Source organism: Rhinopithecus roxellana, chromosome 10, assembly GCF_007565055.1.
Source record: "Rhinopithecus roxellana isolate Shanxi Qingling chromosome 10, ASM756505v1, whole genome shotgun sequence".
Taxonomy (NCBI): domain Eukaryota; kingdom Metazoa; phylum Chordata; class Mammalia; order Primates; family Cercopithecidae; genus Rhinopithecus; species Rhinopithecus roxellana.
In genome coordinates this window covers 29,960,887-29,982,489 of record NC_044558.1, presented here as the reverse complement: position 1 = coordinate 29,982,489, position 21,603 = coordinate 29,960,887, and the positions used below count along the sequence as shown (strand labels likewise).

General features: G+C 36.1%; 1 protein-coding gene across 1 annotated transcript in view; it reads right to left on the bottom strand.

The window, feature by feature from the left end:
• The window catches only part of PTPRQ (protein tyrosine phosphatase receptor type Q), a 220,149-nt gene that overhangs the window by 103,915 nt on the left and 94,631 nt on the right, over positions 1–21,603 (bottom strand). The gene's annotated exons all lie outside the window — the stretch shown is intronic.

Sequence of the window (21,603 nt, the reverse complement as noted above, 5' to 3'; positions counted from 1 at the left end):
TGAACCCAGGAATTAGGTTAACTGACAAAATACACACTGTAGACTTCCTAGAAGTAAATTATAAATTTGACTCTTTATAACAAATAAATAAAACAAAGGAAAAAGCAAGATTGTAAATATTTGTTACCACAAATAAAGATAAATTAAATGAACAAAAATAGAATAATCTCTGGTACTGAAACCAAAGATACATTTCTTCTGAAAAAAAAAAAAATATAGAGTACAATTTAATAAGCAATGTCCTCAACAACATCCATACACAGTAAATACTAAGTATGTTTAATTTTTCCCATTTTCACAATGTCACTCTGAATACATAGGTGGAATAATTCTCAAATATATTTTATTAAAACTATTTCTTCAGAGATTGTAAGTATACCGTTCATGTGCACCTCTTTCCTGGTAGCCTGGCTTAATCCAGATAAATTTTGGAGTACTTGTCAAGTTATGTAACACAAACATGATTTTGAGTGCTTGCTACTACAAAGCTGAGAATATGGACTGACCCATTCATACTAATGTGCCAAATTAGTCTTATAATATAAATGTATTCAATTTGCATGAAATAGGAGTATGATATTTTAAAATTGTTTTGTATGTGTTCCCATGCATGTATAGTTGGACAATTGGGGCCCCAAATATAAAACATAGCTATAATTTTAGTCTTTAAACTATGTACTGTGAAACACTTACCTTTAAAAAATTTCTCAATAAAACTTCTGAAGAAAAAGTCATTTTTTAAAGACCATTACAAGGAAAACTAGTTACACATATAGTTATACATATTCTGTTTAGAGGTTAATATTGTTTGGTTGTGTCCCCACCCATATCTCAACTTGAATTGTAGTTCCCATAATCCCCATGTGTCGTGGGAGGGACCAGGTAGAGATAATTGAATCATGGGGGCGGTTTCCTCCATCCTGTTCTCATGATAGTGAGTTAGTTCTCATGAGATCTGATAGTTTTATAAGGGGCTTCCCCCTCCACTAGGCACTCATACATTTTCTTGCTGCTGGCCACATGAAGAAGGAGGTGTTTGGTTCCCTTTTTGCCATGATTGTAAATTTCCTGAGGCCCTCCTAGCAATGCTGAACTGTGAGTCAATTAAATCTCTTTCCATTATAAATTACCCAGTCTCAGGTATTTCTTCATAGCAGTGTGAGAACAGACTAATACAAAGGCAAAATGAGCTGGCTTGATTTATAAATTAATTAGTTTTGACAGCTGCATTCAGTAAGTCATCTTGTGAGAATATTTATCAAAAATGACAACTTTGATTTTACATAGTTTATCTGAAATAGTTCTTAGAAGACTAATCAGAAAGCCAACTTAATTATCTATTGAGACCACTCCTATAACACCTGGAGACTAAACTGAACCACTGAGAGTGATGAAGAAATTAGAAAGACACACGGGCTTGTGGAGATTTACTCAAGAATGAGTGTGAGGAAATAAAATTTTAGCTTAATATCTGATTAGCAGGATAAATAGAGTTATCACAGGAGAGGTTTGTGTTAGCACACTGGGCCAGGTAAAGGAATTTGGGAGAATACCTGTATCTATAAGTAACTGAAATCATGAGAGTGAATGAACATTTGAAAGCAGTACTCATATTATCAAAACACCAGAAATGAAGAATTGAGTCTATATCAATAGTTAATGTACAATGAAGTGGAATATGAAAAAAAAAAGGTCAGAAGAAACAGATAAGCATATAATGCCTGACACACATTGATGTATCACAAGTACTTGCTTAGCAAAAATGTGAATCAGTGAACAAATCAACGGATGGATGGATGGATGGATGGATGGATGGATGGATGGATGGACAGATTTCAAAAACACAAGTTCCACCAAATGTTGAATATAATTGAATGTTACTTAAAACATCTCTTTTTTTTTTTTTTTTTTTCTAAAAGCTGTGGCTGGCCAGGCACGGTGGCTCATGCCTGTAATTCCAACACTTTGGGAGGTACGGCAGGATCACCTGAGGTCATGGAATTTGAGACTAGCCTAGCCAACATGGTGAAACCCCATCTTTACCAAAAATATAAAAATTAGCTGGCTGTGGTGGCACGCGCCTGTAGTCCCAGCTACTCAGGAAGCTGAGGCAGGAGAATCATTTGAACCCAGTAGGTGGAGGTTGCAGTGAGCCGAGATTGCACCACTGCACTCCCCAGTCTGGGCAACAGAGCAAGACTCCATCTCAAAAAACAAACAAACAAACAAACAAACCTGTGGCTGTACAGAAAAACTTCATTGATTAAAATATACACAAGGAGTGCTGAATTTAAGCTTTGAGGAAATATCCATAAGAAAGAATAAAGAATTGGGATTGCTCAGGGACCCCATAAGAGAAAGCAAGAGAGAAGGAAGAGATGGAAGGAGAAACAATAGAGTAGAAAGGCTCAAAGGATGGTGTGAGGTTGGGGACATGGACTTCAGTGGTAGACAGCAACAAACAGAAAACTCTCTGATTGCCAAGATTTTCTTTTCTTTTTCTTTGAGATGGAGTTTCACTGTCGTCCCCCAGGCTGGAGTGCAATGGCGCGATCTGGGCTCACTGCAAGCTCCGCCTCCTGGGTTCACGCCATTCTCCTGCCTCAGCCTTCCGAGTAGCTGGGACTACAGGCGCCCGCCGCCATGCCTGGCTATTTTTTTGTATTTTCAGTAGAGACAGGGTTTCACTGTGTTCGCCCGTCTCGTCCTCTCAAAGTGTTGGGATTACAGGCGCTGGGATTATAGGCGCGGCTGGTCCTAAAGTAAAATTTTTTAGAAAGAATATATAAGTAATTCTATATTTATTAAAGAAGTCAAAGTAATAGAAAATCTGCCACAATAGAAAACTCCAGGTTCAGATGGTTTCACTAGTGAATTCTATCAAAGAGTTTAGGATGAAATAATAACTGTGAAAATAAAAGAGGAAAGAACATTCCCCAACTACTGACATTAAGGTAGTATAACTTTGATGTAAATATCTGAGAAAAAAATGTTACAATAAAAGAAAATTATAGACCAATACCTATCCTGAACAAAAATACAACAATCCTAAGCAAAATGTTACTAAATCAAATCTAGCCATATATATAGTAGGAAAATGCATCTGATCAAGTGTGTCTTATCCCAGGAATATAAATTTCATTTAACATTCAAAAATAAACCATTTAACTTATCACAGTAAGAGAATAGAAGAGAAAAAGCAAATCATTGCCTTAAGTTCAGAATCAAGTGGCAAAATTTAACACCCATTCACAATAAATACTCATAGCAAACTATAAACGAAAGAATCTTCCTCAATTTAAAAAAGCGTATCTACAGAAAGTCTACAGCCAATATCATATAAAATGATGAAAAACTAATCCTTCTCCCTGAAATTGGGAACAACACAAGGATATTGGCTTTTATCACTTATGTTTAACACTGTACTGGAGAGTCAAGCCAGTGCTATAAGGCAAAACAAACATAAAAAGTCATGGAGTTAAGAAAGAAAGAAAGAGATAAAAATACTTTTAATTTTAGAAGACACAATAATTTTAATATAGAATATTATTTAAAAATTTTTTAACTTTCTAGAACTAAGAAGTAAATTTAGCAAGGTCATAGGATACAATGTCAATATAAAAATTGATTGTATTTCTATATTTTGCATCAAACTAATGATGAAAATCAATTCTATTTAGAATAACATTAAAAATTAAATACATGCACATAATTTTAACAAAAGATGTGCAAAATCCATTTACTTAAAACCACAAAACATCACTGAAAGAAATAAATAATTTTAAAAATGGAGAAATAATAACATATTCATTAATAACTCATTGCTGAGATGTCAATTCTCCCCACGTATAGATGTATACATGCATGTATATAGATCTGATGCAATCCCAGTGAAAATGCCACAGGCATTTTTGTGAAAATTAATAAGATCATTATAATTTAAAAGTTTATATGGACATGCAAAGACCAAAAATAGCCAAAAGAATTTTGAAAAAAGAGCACATTTGTAGAACTTACACAAAATGATTTCAACACTTAAAACAAAGCTACATGTATTAACACAGTGTGATTTTATTACAATAATAGATAAATAAATCGATGGAAGAAAATATATTCCAAAAATAAATTCAAGCACCTAGGGTTGTGATTGACAAAAACTTTCAAGGCAATTCAAATGGGGAAATAAAAGTATCTTTAAAATAGTTATTAAATGTTTTGATAAATGTATGAAAAAATGAACTTTGACTCACTTCTCCTACTACACACCCACAATTCAAGATGAATAAAAAATATAAATGTATAAGTTAAAACTATAACATTTCTAGAATCAAACCCAGGATATTATTTTCACAATCTTGAATTAGGGCAAAAAATGTACTGACATGAGATTAAGAGTTGCTGTTTAGATTTCATCAAAATTAAAATCATCTGATTATGCACAGGTGCCATTCAGAAAACAGAAAGTCAAGCTATTGACTGGAAGATGATATTTGCCATACATATCTCTAATAAGGAATTGTAGGCTGGGTGCGGTGGCTCACGCCTATAATCCCAGCACTTTGGGAGGCCAAGGCCAGCAGATCATGAAGTCAGGAGTTCAAGACCATCCTCACCAACATGGTGAAACCCTGTCTCTACTAAATATATAAAAATTAGCCAGTTGTGGTGGCACATGCCTGTAATCCCAGGTACTCAGGAGGTTGAGGCAGGAGAATCACTTGAACCCAGGAGGCGGAGGTTGCACTGAGCCAAGATCATGTCATTGCACCCCAGCCTGGGTGACAGAATGAGGCTCCATAATTTATAGATTCAATGCTATTCCCCATTAAGTTACCATTGCCTTTCTTCACAGAATTAGAAAAAAACTACTTTAAATTTCATGTGGAACCAAAAAAGAGCACGCATAGCAAAGACAAACCTTAGCAAAAAGAACGAACCTGGAGGCATCATGGTACCTGGCTTCAAACTATACTACAAGGCTACAGTAACCAAAACAGCATGGTACTGGTACCAAAACAGATATATAGACCAATGGAACAGAACAGAGGCCTCAGAAATAAAGCCACACATATAAAATCATCTGATCTTTGACAAAAATGACAAAAACAAGCAATGGGGAAAGGATTCCCTGTTTAATAAATGGTGTTGGGAAAACTGTCTAGCCATATGCAGAAAATTGAAATTGGACTCCTTCTTTGTACCTTATACAAAAATTAACTCAAGATGAATTAAAGACTTAAATGTAAAACCTAGGTAAAACCTAAAACCATAAAAACCCTAGAAGAAAACCTTATGCAGTACCATTCAGGACATAGGACATGGGCAAAGACTTCATGACTAAAACACAAAAAGCAATGGCAACAAAAGCCAAAATTGACAAATGGGATACAATTAAACTAAAGAGCTTCTGCACAGCAAAGGAAAGTATCATCAGAGTGAAAGGGCAACCTACAGAATGAGAGAAAATTTTTGCAATCTATCCACCTGACAAAAGTCTAATACCCAGAATCTACAAGGAACTTAAACAAATTCACAAGAAAAAACAAACAAACAAACAACCCCATCAAAATGTGGGCAAAGGATATGAACAGATACTTCTCAAAAGAAGACGTTTATACAGCCAATAAACATATGAAAAAAAGCTCATCATCACTGGTCATTAGAAAAATGCAAATCAAACTACAATGAGATACAATCTCAAGCCAGTTGGAATGGCAATCATTAAAAAGTCAGGAAACAAGAGATGCTGGAGAGGATGTGGATAAATAGGAACACTTTTACACTGTAGGAGTGTAAATTAGTTCACATTGTGGAAGACAGTGTGGCGATTCCTCAAGAATCTAGAACCAGAAATACCATTTGACCCAGCAATCCTATTACTGGGTATATACCCAAAGGATTATAAATCATTCTACTATGAAGACACATGCATATGTATGTTTACTGCAGCACTATTCACAATAGCCAAGACTTGGAAACAACCCAAATGTTCATCAATGATAGACTGGATAAAGAAAATGTGGCACATATACACCATGGAATACTATGCAGCCATAAAAAAGAATGAGTTCATGTCCTTTTGCAGGGACATGGATGAAGCTGGAAACCATCATTTTCAGCAAACTAACACAGGAACAGAAACCAAATATCACGTGCTCTCACTCATAAGTGGGAGCTGAACAATGAGAACACATGGACACAGGGAGGGGAATATCACACACCAGGGCCTGTCAGGGGGTCGGGGGCTAGGGGAGGGATAGTATTAGGAGAAATACCTAAGGTGGATGACAGTTTGATGGGTGCAGCAAACTGCCACGGCATGCCTATACCTATGTAACAAACTTGCATCTTCTGTACATGTATCCCAGAACTTAAATTTTTTAAAAAATCAAATTTTTTAAAAAGTAAAAAAAAAAAAGAATTTTATCCAAAATATATAAAGAACTCCTATAGCTCAATACTAAAAAGACAAACAATTCAGGAGAAAAATGCAGTAAAGACTTGAACAGAAACTTCCCTAAAGTTTCCAAGTATGTCATCAACTACTTTCAACTATTGTTTGGTACCTGTTTAATCTGCAGTCAAACTTCCTAATAGTGCTTCTGAGAATAGCATCCTATTTAGCTTTTAAGGTGCACACAGAACCTTTAAGGTGTTTTACACCGTTAACTATTTCTTTGATAACAACCTAAATACAAATTTTGTTTTAAATTTCAAGTCCAAAGTTTAAAAATGCTAGACCTCTGATGAACAACAAATATCATTAATGTAGTATGTTAAAAAATTACAAAATGTGATCTTGATTTTTAAAAAATATAAAAGTAGGCTAGTCACAGTGTCTCCTGCCTGTAATCCCAGCACTTTGTGAGGCCAAGGCAGGAAGATTGATTGAGCTCAGGGGTTTGAGACCAGCCCAAGCAACACAGTGAGATATTTTCTCAACAAAAATTTAAAAAATTAGCCAGGTGTGGTGGCATGTGCCTGTAGTCCCAGCTACTCGGGAGACTGAGGCAGGATGATCACTTGAGCCCAAAAGGTTAAAGCTGCAGTGAGCTGTGATGGTGCCACTGCATATCCAGCCTGTGTGATAGAGTGAGATCATGTCTCAAAAAATAAAAATAAAAACACAAAAGTAGTGTTAATTTAATTAGTAATGAACCTATTTGGCTATTAATTTTTTTTTTTTTTTTTTTTTTGAGATGGAGTCTCGCTCTGTCCCCTAGGCTGGACTACAGTGGTGCAATCTTGGCACTGCAACCTCCGCCTCCTGGGTTCAAGCAATTCTCCTGCCTTAGCCTCCCAAGTAGCTGGGACTACAAGCATCTGCTACAATGCCCAGCTAACTTTTGTATTTTTAGTAGAGACAGGGTTTTATGCTGCCCAGCCTGATGTCGAACTCCTGACTTCAAGTGATCCACCTGCCTTGGCCTCCCAAAGTGCTGGGATTACAGACGTGAGCCACCACGCCTGGCCGGGGCTATTAATTTTTAATGTATATTTTAATAAGTATAGATTTCCTTATTGCAATTCATATGGAATAATATTTATTATATTTCTAATATAAGTTGCTTTTAAAATAGTAGTACTTCCTAAAAAGGTATCTAGGCATAGAACCAATGGGTAATTTATTCAAGGTTGCAGTGAGTAGGTAGTGAAAATTCAAATTGCAATAACTTATTAATATACTAAAATTGCAATAACTTATTACCTTATTTGAATTTTGAAAGTGTTCAATCTTATAGTGGCTGCAACTTATGCATGCCTTATATTTATAAAATAGCTCCCTCCTCAAACTTGTGTTTTCATATGCCATGAAACTTACAATATTTGAAATTCAGTAAGTAAAGGTTAGTAGTATTTTCCACAGTCTTCTATCTGTTCAAATCATTTTCTTTGTATTTACATTGCATTGATTTTAAATTAAGTCTAAATTAATTTCTTAAATGCAACATTGAACAAATTTTGCTATTATTAAAATTCATGTATTCTACATTTCTGAATGTTTACACCATTAGTAAAAGTTTTTCCATGATGTTTATAATCTCAGACAAACAGCAGGCACATTCCTGAAGCTTTCACATAATATAGTTACCAGAAAGAAAGAAGAGGGCTTTTGCATGCACACACATGTTTAATTTACTTAAAAAGGGAAGTAAAAGAGAATAAGAAAAAAAATAGGGGAGGAGATTGATATGTAAAGGCTGTTATGAAAAGTATGGACTACAGCTGCATAGGACAGGAATGGAAAGTAGAGTAATAAGATATGCACCAGTTCCTAAATACGTTAATAAAAACACTGCTCAAAGAACAGCTGGCTTTAGCTGGAGCTTGGATAAAGCAAAGAGTGGCTGCCTGGAGTCCACTTAATGAGAGATATTAAAGCATCAATGGGGTCAAGGAGAATTATGCAGAGTAACCCAAATTCATTTTTTATAAAAGGAATTACATTTAAAAAACTTTTAAATTTATAATTTGGAATTTGATACCGAAGACAATTTCAAAATAGCAAACATTACACTTTTGGAACTGATCCAAGATAAAAAATGTGATATGAGTCTAGGAACTTTAAACATTTCCCATAATGGCCTCAGTATTTTACAGATCTTATTACCTTAACTCACAATATTTTTAGTTTTATAGACTAAGCATGGATTTGATCATAGAAATTTAGCTTTTTTTGAATTTTGAATCCATTTTTGGACAAAAGTATGTATCTACTCACATTATAAATGTATCTATACATGTTAATGAAGAAATTTTTATAATGAAAGTAAATTTACCTACTTCATAATGTCTCTACTTAGACATTGTGAAATAATGGAAGAAAACTCCTGTAATTCCAATGAACACAATGATGTATTGAATTTCTAAGGTAGGGGAGACAATATGGTAGAAAGAATTCTGGCCTAATAACAGTTTTGCAAATAATTAACTGTAGAAAACTCAACAAACACTTAAGCTGTGTTTCCTATGTCTGCAAAATGAAATGACTAAATGAAGTTATCTATGAGATTCAATGAAGGTCCAAAATTATATAATTCTAAACTTTAATAGCACAAGAAATATGTTGACTTCATTACAGTCATCCCAATACTTCCTACCATAGCACTTAATATGTTTAATAACTTGATCTTGAATAGATGGATAAAAAGTATCATCCTTGATATTCAAAATATACCCATGGATGAACTTCTGCTTCAAGGAAGATGAAGTAGATGTGCTCTTCCCACTCCTCCCCGTATGTACTTAAAAATCATTAAATTCACAATAAATGAAAGGAGACTGAAAAGTGGAGTTAAGAAGGTAGACCAGCTAGAGAGTCCAGGACTCAAGTAATAACATAGTGGTGAATTCCTTGGGTTTTCTTTTTGCCACATATATCCTAGATGCCAGCAATCTGGAAACACCTACCAACTGACCAAAAAAAGCCCCCATAAAAATCTGCTCTCTCTAGCTAAAAATTAAACACACCACACACACACACACACACACACACACACACACACACACACACAGTGCAGTCTAGCAAGACAGAAAATTTTCAGACAATAACTGCTAGTCTACTCAAAAAAAAATAAAAAAGCACAGAAAGAAACTATGATCTCATTCTTTCCCATACTGAGAAATGTTGAATACAGAGCCTAGTCTTCTTCCCTCTCTAGGCAGTAATGAGGCACCGAACCATATGAGACACAGTGATGTCAGAGACGGCAAAATAGGGAGCCAAGATTTTCACCCTCTCTGGTGGTAATAAGTCTCTTCCACCATAATGTCAGTGAGAAACATGTGGAGAGCAGTAATAAGGTATCACTACTCCTTTCAACCAGGGTAATCCCAGTGGAGGCTTAGTGGGGAGCTAAAACTCCCAAGCTAACCCAGCAGCAAGGAGAAATCCCCTCCTTGGGTATAATAAAGCCCAAGTGGGAAACCTGGATTTCTAGCCCTACCTGGCAATAACAGAGATGTACTCCTCCCTTTCTCTACTAGAGTGGTATAAAAGGAAACTGTTTTGGTCTGAAAATTTGCATCACCCCAAAATTCGTATGTTGAAACCTAGACGCTAGTGTGATGATATTAGGATATGAGGCCTTGGGGAGGTGATTAGCTCATGAGGGCTCTGCCCTCATGAGTGGGATTAGGGCCCTTATGAAAGAGGCTACAGAGCGCTGCCTCTTCCCTTCCACCTTATGAGGACACAGCAAGAAGGAACCATCTATGAACCCGAAAATGGGCCCTCACCAAGCACTGAATCTGCTGGTGCCCTGATATTGGACTTTCCAGCTTCCAGACTGTAAGAAATAAAGTTTTGTTGTTTATAGGTCATCCAGTTTCTGGTATTATAGCAGCCCAAAGAAAGAAAGAAACCATTATACACTTAATGTCTTTAATATTTATAGTATTAATTTTATTCAACTATTCAAAATATTCAAATTACCTATTTCATATTAGGGAGTATAGTATAGTAGGTGTGTTTCTTGAAGAATCATTACATTTCATCTCATATGTAAAATTTAACTGTGTAGAGTTGTCTGTAGTATTCTCTTATTTTTTTCTGTCTGCAGTGTCTGCACTTGTTTCATTCTTGAATTTTCTCTTTTTTTCTTTGTCAGGCTTGCTAGAGATTTGTCAATTTTATTTCTTTTTTCAAATAACAAGCTTCTTGTTTCATTGATTTTTCCTACTGTATTTCTGTCTTCAATTTCATTGATTTCTGCTTTTTATTATTCCCTTCTTTCTGCATGGTTTGGATTCTCTGCCTTTTCTTCTTCTAGGCTTTCTTTTGTGGAGTGAACTTAGATTATTGGTCTATTGTCTCTTTTTTAATATATTCACTTAGCGCTATAAATTTCTGTCTTTTCACTGAGTCTCACAAATTTTGGTATGTTGAATTTTCATTTCAATTCAATATATTTTAGTGCATTCAGTTTGATGTATTTAAAAAATTATCTTAAAGAAGACATATATGCAGCCAACAGACACATGAAAAAATGATCATCATCACTGGCCATCAGAGAAATGCAAATCAAAACCACAATGAGATACCATCTCACACCAGTTAGAATGGCGATTATTAAAAAGTCAGGAAACAACAGGTGCTGGAGAGGATGTGGAGAAATAGGAACAGTTTTACATTGTTGGTGGGACTGTGAACTAGCTCGAACACTATGGAAGACAGTGTGACAATTCCTCAAGGATCTAGAACTAGAAATACCATTTGACCCAGCCATCCCATTACTGGGTATATACCCAAAGGATTATAAATCATGCTGCTGTAAAGACACATGCACACGTATGTTTACTGCAGCACTATTCACAATAGCAAAGACTTGGAACCAACCCAAATGTCCATCAATGATAGACTAGATTAAGAAAATGTGGCACATATATACCATGGAATACTATGCAGCCATAAAAAAGGATGAGTTCATGTCCTCTGTAGGGACATGGATGAAGCTGGAAACTATCATTCTCAGCAAACTATCGCAAGGACAAAAAAACCAAAGACCACGTGTTCTCACTCATAGGTGGGAATTGAACAATGACAACACTTGGATACAGGAAGGTGAACTTCACACACGGGGCCTGTTGTGGGGTGGGAAGAGTGGGGAGGGATAGCATTAGGAGATATAACTAATGTAAATGACGAGTTAATGGGGGCAGCACATCAACATGGCACATGTATACATATGTAACAAACCTGCACGTTGTGCACACGTACCCTAGAATTTAAAGTATAATAAAAAAATTATCTTAAGATTTCCTTTGCAATCTATGAATTGTCTAGAAGTGCTACTTTTTCTAACTTGTTTGATAGTACATTTCAGCTCAAACTTTGCATCCTGAGAGCATAAAAGTGTAATTTTAAAATTCTCAAAAAAGATATCTCTAAGTTCAGATAGTTTCACTGGAGAATTCTCCCAATTGTTTAAAGAATAATGAATACCATTTCTACATAATCTGTTTCAGAAACTAGAAGAGATTCATTTAACGAAGCTAGTATTACTCTTATACAGTTACTAGATAAACGCAGTGCAAAAAAGCAAACTACTGACTAGTATTTTTCATAAATATAGATGCAAAATCCTTAACAAAATACTATCAAATAGAAATCAGTTATATATACACATACACCAACACCAAGTGGGGTAGGAACAAACACATCATGGCCAAGCAGTGTAAGAACAAGGCTGGTTCAATATTAGAAAATCAATCCATGTAATCCACCTTATTAATAGGCCAAAGATGAAAAACTGCATGAACGTTATCAATGCAAAAGAAAAGCATTTGACAAAATTTAACCCCTATTTAAGATAAAAATTCTCAGAAAAATACAAGTAAAGGGTAATTTCTGCAACTTGATAAAGAGGAACCTACAGCTAACATCACAAGCAATGGTGAAAGAATTGAATGTTTTCTCCTGAGATCAGGAACAAGGCAAGGGTATTCCTTTTCACTGCTCTTATTCAACATAGAGTTAAATTTCTAGTCAGTGCACTAAGACAGAAAAGACAAAAGGCATACAGATGAGAAAGGAAGAAATAAAACTGACCCTTTTAACAAATGGCATGATTGTCTATGTAGAGAATCTCAAGCAATCTCCAGAAAGTTCCTTAAACTCAATGAGCTATGGGAAAATGTCTTGGCTTTTGAATACCACCGAGAAGCCAGTGACTGTACAGGCAGCATGGCATGACCGGTGGGTGACCCTGGAGTGAACCATGGAGATGGAGGTGGCACTGCCAAGCCATGGTTTTCCAATGCTAGGGCACCGTGCCTTCTGCCTGGCCCTAGTCTTGGTAATCCTGCCACCTCTGCTTCAGATATAGACCCTACCTTCTCCACTGAGGCCCATCCCAGCTTGCAGTGAGCAGCACCTTCCAGCCAGAGCAGATTTTTCAGAACGTAAAAGAAGATAATCATTACCAGCAGTGGAGACCATTGTAAATTGTTCTTAAGCAGAAAAAAGCCTGGTGCTTTGGAAAATCAGCCTCACTCTGCAGTACTCTCACCACCTAATTTTTCAGGTCTCTCCTGGATAAAGAAGGACGAGCTCACGTTTCTTCTCTGACAAGTTGGGATACTATGTGTTTCTCAAAGGACCAAGAAGATAAAATTAGGGAGGTGTATGAGCAAATTCTCAACATCAAACTAGCAGAGAAATATGAATCTTTTGTGAAACTTACATATAATCAGATCATACAGTCATGTGGCAGAGGGCCAACCAGCAATGTTTCTTGAGGCTTTTCTCCATTTCTGGGTACTAGATTTGACCTCAAGAGATAGGTGTGGTACACCTTTTACAATGATTTGATATAATATTTGAGCTCCAATTTTGCATCCTGAGGAAAATTAACCTTGTCCACATGTCCGTTTTTATACAACTTGAAAGCCCTTGAAACTTTTCGGTTATCACAACATATTTTTTTTTTATCTAATGCAATCAACAGGGTATCCTATAGTGATACATTTTCCAAAGAAAAATGTAGCTGGAGCAGCTATTTAGCAAAATATGACTTCTGTGGCTCTTAACAAATGAACAGTTTCACCAAACACATTTCCATAAAAGATGTATGTGTAAGAGTATCTGTGTTATATGTACGTGTGTCTTTAACTACTATTTGTATTGTGCAATTATTTTTTAATTTTGGGGATTCTGGGTGTGAATTTCTGTGCAACAGCTATGAAGTGTGTTCTTGGTCTTTGGAAGATCATTAATATTTTGTGACCATATAACAGTGGATTGTTTTGCATCCAGGTATTACTGTTAAACAGAGACTATTTCCAGGCACAGAAAATGAATCATAAGTTAGTATGGGTAGTAGATGTTATTATGATTAAATAATGAAGGTTTGCCATGTTAGGTCTACAAATGATGTGAATAATTTAAACAAACTAGAAACAGATCATATGATACATGGACTTTGCTCAGCTGTGTCAGAAAAATACCTTGATTCCAAGCCTTAAAATACCCACAGGGAATCTCTGCTATTTCTTTAACAAAATCAAAGAGCTCCCAAGACACTGAACCTCTAAAGAAAAAATATCTCTCCTGGAGCAGAGCATCAGGGTTTTCTGGGAAGCACAGCATAGCTAAGCATGTGACTGGGCCACATCCCAGCGGCACTCTTACTTGGGAGGAGTCACTTCACATTTGTTATTGTCACTAAAAATCAGACCTGGCTTCTTTGGTCTCGTTTCCCCAAATTCTTTTAAGAGGTGTCCACACGTGGCTGCATGAATCTTGTTTTGGCAACGCCCTGCCCAAATTGCTTACTAACTGTTTTTCACCTTGTTCCTAAGGCTGAGGAACAGAAAGTAGCCTGTGGTTAGAGGAAGTGGAAGTTAAGTGTACATTTATTTTTATATTGTGACTTATTCAGGACCACATTTTACAAAATGTGGAGAGAGACAGAGGGGAGGGGAGGGAAGAAAATACAGTTTTATTAAATTATTTTAGTTTCAAGATAGAATATACTTCTCAAATTAGGGGTTATTTGGAAAAACTAAATTTAATTCAAATGCATATCAATACCTTCCAAAGTAAGGTAACATTCACTGATGGTTGGTTTGATTAGAAAGCTAAGAGATATTCTGGAATATTTATATCTGAAGAGTCCTTATTAATGAATATCATTAACTTAAATCTAACTTAAATTGGAACATTATTCTTTGTACATTTTCATTATACAGTATTAACTAGCAACATACTAAGCTTCAAAGAAAAAGCAATTCAATGAAGGAGAGATAGGTCTTTCAACAAGTGGTACTAGAGCAATTAGATGTCCATAAACACAATCTATAAAAGAAAAAATTGATAAATAAGACATCATCAAAATTTAAAAGTTTTGCTTTGTTAAAGACCCTACTAACAGGATGAAAAGACAAGCTACAGGCCGGGCGCGATGGCTCACGCCTGTAATCCCAGCACTTTGGGAGGCCGAGGTGGGCAGATCACGAGAGCAGGAGATCGAGACCATCCTGGGTAACACTGAGAATCCCTGTCTCTACTAAAAATACAAAAAATGAGCTGGGCTTGGTGGCACATGCCTGTAGTCTCAGCTACCCAGGAGGCTGAGGCAGAAGAACTCCTTGAACCCCGGAGGTGGAGGTTGTGGTGAGCTGTGATTGCGCCACTGCACTCCAGCCTGGGCGACAGAGCAAGACTCCGTCTCAAAAAAAAAAAAAAAAAAAAAAAAAGGAAAGACGAGCTACAGCCTGGGAGAAAACATTTGCAAACCATGTATCTAACAAAAACAAGTAACTAGAATATATTAAAAATTTTCCCAAACTCAACAATAAAACAAAACAATCCAATGAGGAAACGGGCAAAAGTAATGAATAGCCATTTTATGGAAGAGGATATACAGATGGTACATAAGCACATGAAAAATATATTCAGCTAGCTATTGAACGTTAGCCATACATAAGTTAAAACCAGAATGATGTATCATTACACATGTATGTGTGAAACTGGATGGCTCATACATTGTTGGAGTGAATTTAAAGGGGTACAATTCTTTCGGAAAACTGTTTGTCAGTTTCTTAAAAAAAACTTAACATGCAACTACCATATGACCCAGCAATGTGCTCCTCAATATGTATCTTAGACATAGGAAAATTTATGTTTCTACAAAAATTGTGCACTTGTGTTTATAGCAGCTTTATTTCTAATAGCCACAAATGGACACAACCCACATGTCCTTCAACCAGTGAATGGTTAAGGGAACTGTGGTGCATCCATACCAAAAAAAAAAAAAAAAAAAAAGCCAGGCGCAGTGAGTCATGTCTGTAATCCCAGCACTTTGGGAGACCAAGGTGGGCAGATTGCCTGAGCTCAGGAGTTCAAGACCAGCCTGGCCAACATGGTGAAACCTCGTCTCTACTAAAAATACAAAATTAGCTGGGTGTGGTGGCGTGCGCCTGTAGTCCCAGCTACTCAGCAGGCTGAGGCAGAAGAATCAATTGAACCCAGAAGGCGGAGGTTACAGTGAGTCGAAATCACACCGCTGCACTCCAGACTGGATGACAAAGCAAGACTCCGTCTCCAAAAAAAAAAGAAAAGAAAAGAAAAAGATTGCTACTCAAAAAAACTTGGTTGAATGTCTTTTTCTGTGTAAAAAAGGTGACATACTTTATAATTCCACTTATATAACATTGTTAAAATGACAAAATTATAGAAAATGGAGAACAGATTAGTGGTATCCAAGGGTTCAGAATGAGGAGAGATGCCAGGATGATGGGCAGGAATTGGGTCTATGAAAAGGCAACATGAGGGATTATTCTGATGGAAATGTTCTCCATCTGACATACTCTTTGTGTACAGTTTTGCAAGATATTACTACTTGAGAGATGTTACCACTGGAAGAAAATGGATAAAGGACATGCAGGATTTCTCTGTATTACTTCTCATAACTACATTTGAATCTACAACTATCTTTAAAATGTTTAATCAGAAAATATATTCATCAAGACATGCCTTTCTCATGTTTTAATACATAATTGATTAAAAATAGTTTTGTGACTGCAAGTTTCTACTTAAGACACCCAGCATACGCATACTTGGTGTTTGCTGTATGCCTATCACTCTTCTTGGCCTGTTCATTGATTGATTCATTCATTTATAATATACTTATTATCACTGTATGCCAGATACTTTTCTGGACACTGGAAATAGGTTTGAACAAAGAAAAATCTCTGTCCCCATGCAACCTATATTGTAGTGAGAACAGACCCACAGATAATGGTACATATAATATCCAAAAGAGAAAAGTAAAGCAGGAAAGGAGTATGGAAAATTCTAGCTGGGAGGAAGGACGTTCAGTCGCAAATTAGTCAGAAATCCTTTTGGAAGAGGTAGCATTCGAGGATACATTTCAAGATAAGGGAAGTGACAGATAACTAGGGAAGAAAATACTGGATTAAAAAGAAGGGCTTTATGGGCCATTGAAATGACTGGAGATTTTATTCTTTATTACTTAGGAGGCTTAGTAAATATGTAATGAACAAATCCTCCATCTAAAGAGATTTCTGCAGTGTTCAGGAAAATGGCCAAAAACAATCATTGTTTTTAGAATTATTTATGTGAGAATTTAGAACAAGTTCCTGCTTTTCTATTATACCAGATTCAAACTTCTGTGACAGTCACACCAAACTAAGAGCAGAGAAAGTAAGGGCCCACTTCAGTTATTCAACTTTCCTGCTTCCACTCCTTCTAATAAAATACCCTCCTCTCCAGTCAAGTTTCCATCTCAGCCTGACCCCTTGTATTGCATTCGTTTCTCCACTGTGTGTTTTCTCTTGCTGTATCTTGAAATTCCTATTTACTCTCCTCTACTATTCTCACTATTTTCATGAATAGTGAGGGTATCACTATTCATGAGTGCTTTAGTCAACCCATAATCTCCTCTGATTTCCTTAACCTCACCATCCAAGATATTTCCAATAAATGAGGAATGTTCTTTGATATGTACAATTGGCATTTTCTCATAGCATACTGATAAACCAAAAAGAACATTTAGAAAACTTGACTTTTATTGATCTATATCAGATGATCTAAGTAAACATTAGTGTATTTGTCTACAAAATTCAAGGTTCAAGACAAATATGTGCCATATCATCCTTTTCCAATTAGGTTACTGGTTCTTAACTTCTCATAGAAAGCAATTTTGAAACTATCAATAAGCAACATCCAATTCACATTTCACACTTCAAAAAAGCCTCAGTAAAATCTTTTTCTCTTGAATATTTATTTAATCAAATATTCAGGGCCAGGCGTGGTGGCTCATACCTGTAATCCCAGCACTTTGGGAGGCTAAGGTGAGAAGATCACCTGAGGTCAGGAGTTCAAACTCAGCTTGGCCAACATGGCAAAACCCCATGGCTACCAAAAATACAAAAAATTAGCTGGGGGTAGTGGCACAGGCCTGTAGTCCCAGCTACTACGGAGGCTGAGGCATGAGAATAGCTTGAACCCGGGAGGTGGAGGATGCAGTGAGCTGAGATTGTGCCACTGCACTCCAGCCTGAACAACAGAGCAAGACTCTGTCTCAAAAAAAAAAAAAAAAAAAAAAAAAAAACTTCAAGCCACAAAATTGACCGACATATTATGTAGGTTTGTGTTTGTTTTATACATATTAAATATGTTTTATTATAATAATGGAGTTATTTGGATGTGCAGGGCAAAGATCCCCAATGCCACCTGGCACTCAAACTTGAGTCTTGAACCCCACACCTAGAACCTGAACATAACAAGCAGTAAATAAGTATATATTGGTCAACTGTCCACTGCACTACAAGAAGTGGAAAAAGACATTTCTCATCTGATACTGACTCTTAAGAAAAATTTTATATTTAATAATTAAGTCTATATAAAAGATATTGTACAAAACACCTGAATTTCAATTAGATATACTAATAGTTATTTCCCTCTGATTTGTGATAGGCAACTATAATGTCTTTTGTGCTTTTAGTGATTACCCACTGGTAAGTTGAATGTTTTAATTCACTTGTTTGAGAGCAATCAGAATCATGCAACTTTCCTGCATCCTTTATTTCAAATCTTAATTCAGGAGATGGATGAGGAAAGTTATGTAAGTAGGATACAAAGGAAAAGTGAACTTTTGATTTAGTGCACCAATTTGTAGCCATAGAAGGACAGTACTTTTATTGCCCACATTCAATCTATTAAGTGGTATATAAGAATTTTATAAATTCTTACAAAATATAGAAGTATTTTATTTAACAAATAAGCTAGGTTGGGTGTGTGGCTCATGCCTGTAATCCCAACACTTTGGGAGACTGAAGCAGAAGGATTGCTTGAACCAGGAGTTTGAGACCAGTCTGGGCAACATAGTGACACTCTCTCTACAAAAATAAATAAAAATTAGCTGGGCAGGCTGGGAGCCATGGCTCACACCTGTAATTCCAGCACTTTGGAAGGCCAATGCAGGCAGATCACATGAAGTCAGGAGTTCGATACCCAGACTGGCCCACATGGCGAAACCCTGTCTCTATTAAAAATACAAAAATTAGTCAGGTGTGGTGGCACACACCTATGATCTTAGCTACTTGGGAGGCCCAAGGCACGAGAATTGTTTGAATCTGGGAGGTGGAGGCTGCAGTGAGTCAAGATAGCACCACTTCACTCTAGCCTGGGCAAGAGAATGAGACCCTGTCTCAAACAAACAAACAAACACACAAAATTAGCTGGGCATGGTGGTGCAAACCTGTAGTCCTAGCTACTCAGGAGCCTGAAGTAGGAGGATCACTTGAGCCCAGCAGGTTGAGGCTACAGCGAGCTGAGATAAAGCCGCTGCACTCCAGACTGAGTGACACAGTGAGATATTGTCTCTAAAATGATGATGATGATGATGATGATGATGATGATGATAATGATGATTAAATTGAATACATTCCAAGTCAATCATACTGTAACATTAATATATTTGCAAGCTCAGTGGATTTCCACTGGATCACTGCATATGCCTGATATCTTCCATTGGACAAAAAGCTAATAAAGAAATCACTGCAGAAAAGAACACCTCTAAAAATCACAAATACACATTTTACTTTCCCTAAATTAAGTTTTTGCATCTGAGGGAAGTACCTTATTTTTCTCTTTTGATTCTAACTTATGGAGCTTGGAAGAGGTCTGGATAAACACAAATTATAAAATTATCTTGCACAAAAGACCAAGTTTTTAAAACCAAATATTAAATCCAAACATTTACTAGATTTATTTTAACTGTTTTTTAATTTTAAATCTTAAATATTTATGGGTGCATACTAGGTGTATGTATTTACAGGGTACACAAGATATTTTGATACAGGAGTGCAATGTATAATAATCACATCAGGGTAAATGAGGTATCCATCACCTCAAGCATTTATCATTTCCTTGTGTTACAAAAATTCCAATTATACTATTTTAGTTATTTTTTAATGTAAAAGAAATTATTGACTGGTCACCTCGTTGTACTATCAAATACTAGACCTTATTCATTCTATGTTTTTGTACCCTTAACCATTCCTGCTTTTCCTATCCCCCTGCCCCTCCTACCTTTTCCAGGCTCTGGAAACCATCATTCTACACTCTATCTCCATGAGTTCAATTGTTTTAGTTTTTGGCTGCCACAAATGAGTGAGAACATGTGAAGTTTGTCTTTCTGTGCCTGACTTATTTCACTTAACATAATGTCCTCCAGTTCCATCCATGTTATGCTAAGTTTTGATAGTAAAATGAGTAAGAGCATTTTGAATCAATTCAAGGTTCTAAAAGTCAAATACCGCATGCACATGGACTTGCTGTTATTATTTTTATTGGTATATATGATATATTTGGGCATAAAATGCTGTTAAAATGTAGAACCAAGTTTGGGGACCTTCATCTTTACTGCCCTGTTCCAACATATCTGACTGTGACAAGGGAACCAGCTTAGACACCAAACACTAATCTCCTCATAAATTCAATCGTCATGATACACGTTTGGCTGCATCCAGATTTGACCAAGTTTACATTTAAAAAATACCCAATAATCCCTGGAAGGAATGTTAAGGTCAGACACTAGGCAGTGAGAGAGTGCGCCAAATTTGATTTCACTTAATGTCAAAAATAAGTATGGAGTCAGTGGCTCAGAGCTGGCTATGCACTGTGACTAATCTTAGACCACATAAATTAGAAGTATGCAACAGGCTGTAAAACTGTTTCCAATCTGAACAATAAATTCCCAGTTCTTACTAACCTCTTATCAACAAATAATTAATGTGAATCATATAAAATCAAATTAATTACCTAATAAATACTGTAATCATAAATATAATTACATACTAGATGCAAACCAATTTTAAAGATATGAAATCAAAATATTTTTGAAGCAGCAGTTAATACTCATGCTTTATATAAATGACTCTCTTTAATTTAAAGAATTTTTATATTTACATGGGAGAAAATATATACGATTTTGCCTGATGGGAATGTGGAAATAATATATTGCAATGGAGTAAAAACACCTATGAAAAATAATGAATTTTAGAAGAAAGCAATTCATTTCTTTCTTCTACAAACATTTGAATGCTTACAATGCCCAAGGCTTTCTGCTAGGAACTGTGAGTAAAACAAAGACAAATAAGACATGGCTCCTACAAGCAAAGAGTTTACAGTGGAAATGAGTGGTTCCCAAATTCAGCGCTGTATTATTCACATGTCTTGTTTAAATGAAGATCTGCGTCCTAATTCCCAAATTCTGATTCCATAAATCTAGAACCATGCCACAGTGCTGCACATTCTGATGCAGAATTCAAGCTTTGAGAAGCAATGGTCCTCAGTAGCAGGAAAGTACATAGTTCATAGTACAATATGTTTAATAACCACCTAATTATTTGATTTAGAATCCCTTCAGTCTCCACATGTGTTGCCTTTTAATACTGAGTTAAGATGGAATTCAAATTTCTATTATATTATTATTATTATTATTATTATTTTACAAAGACCTGGACCTCAAATTCAGGTGACTCTACATCAGATGCACATTGCGATTTGGATCATGTGTCACAGTTCTACTAACTGAATTCCTGCTTCATTCCTGTGTCTAAGCTGTCACTTTG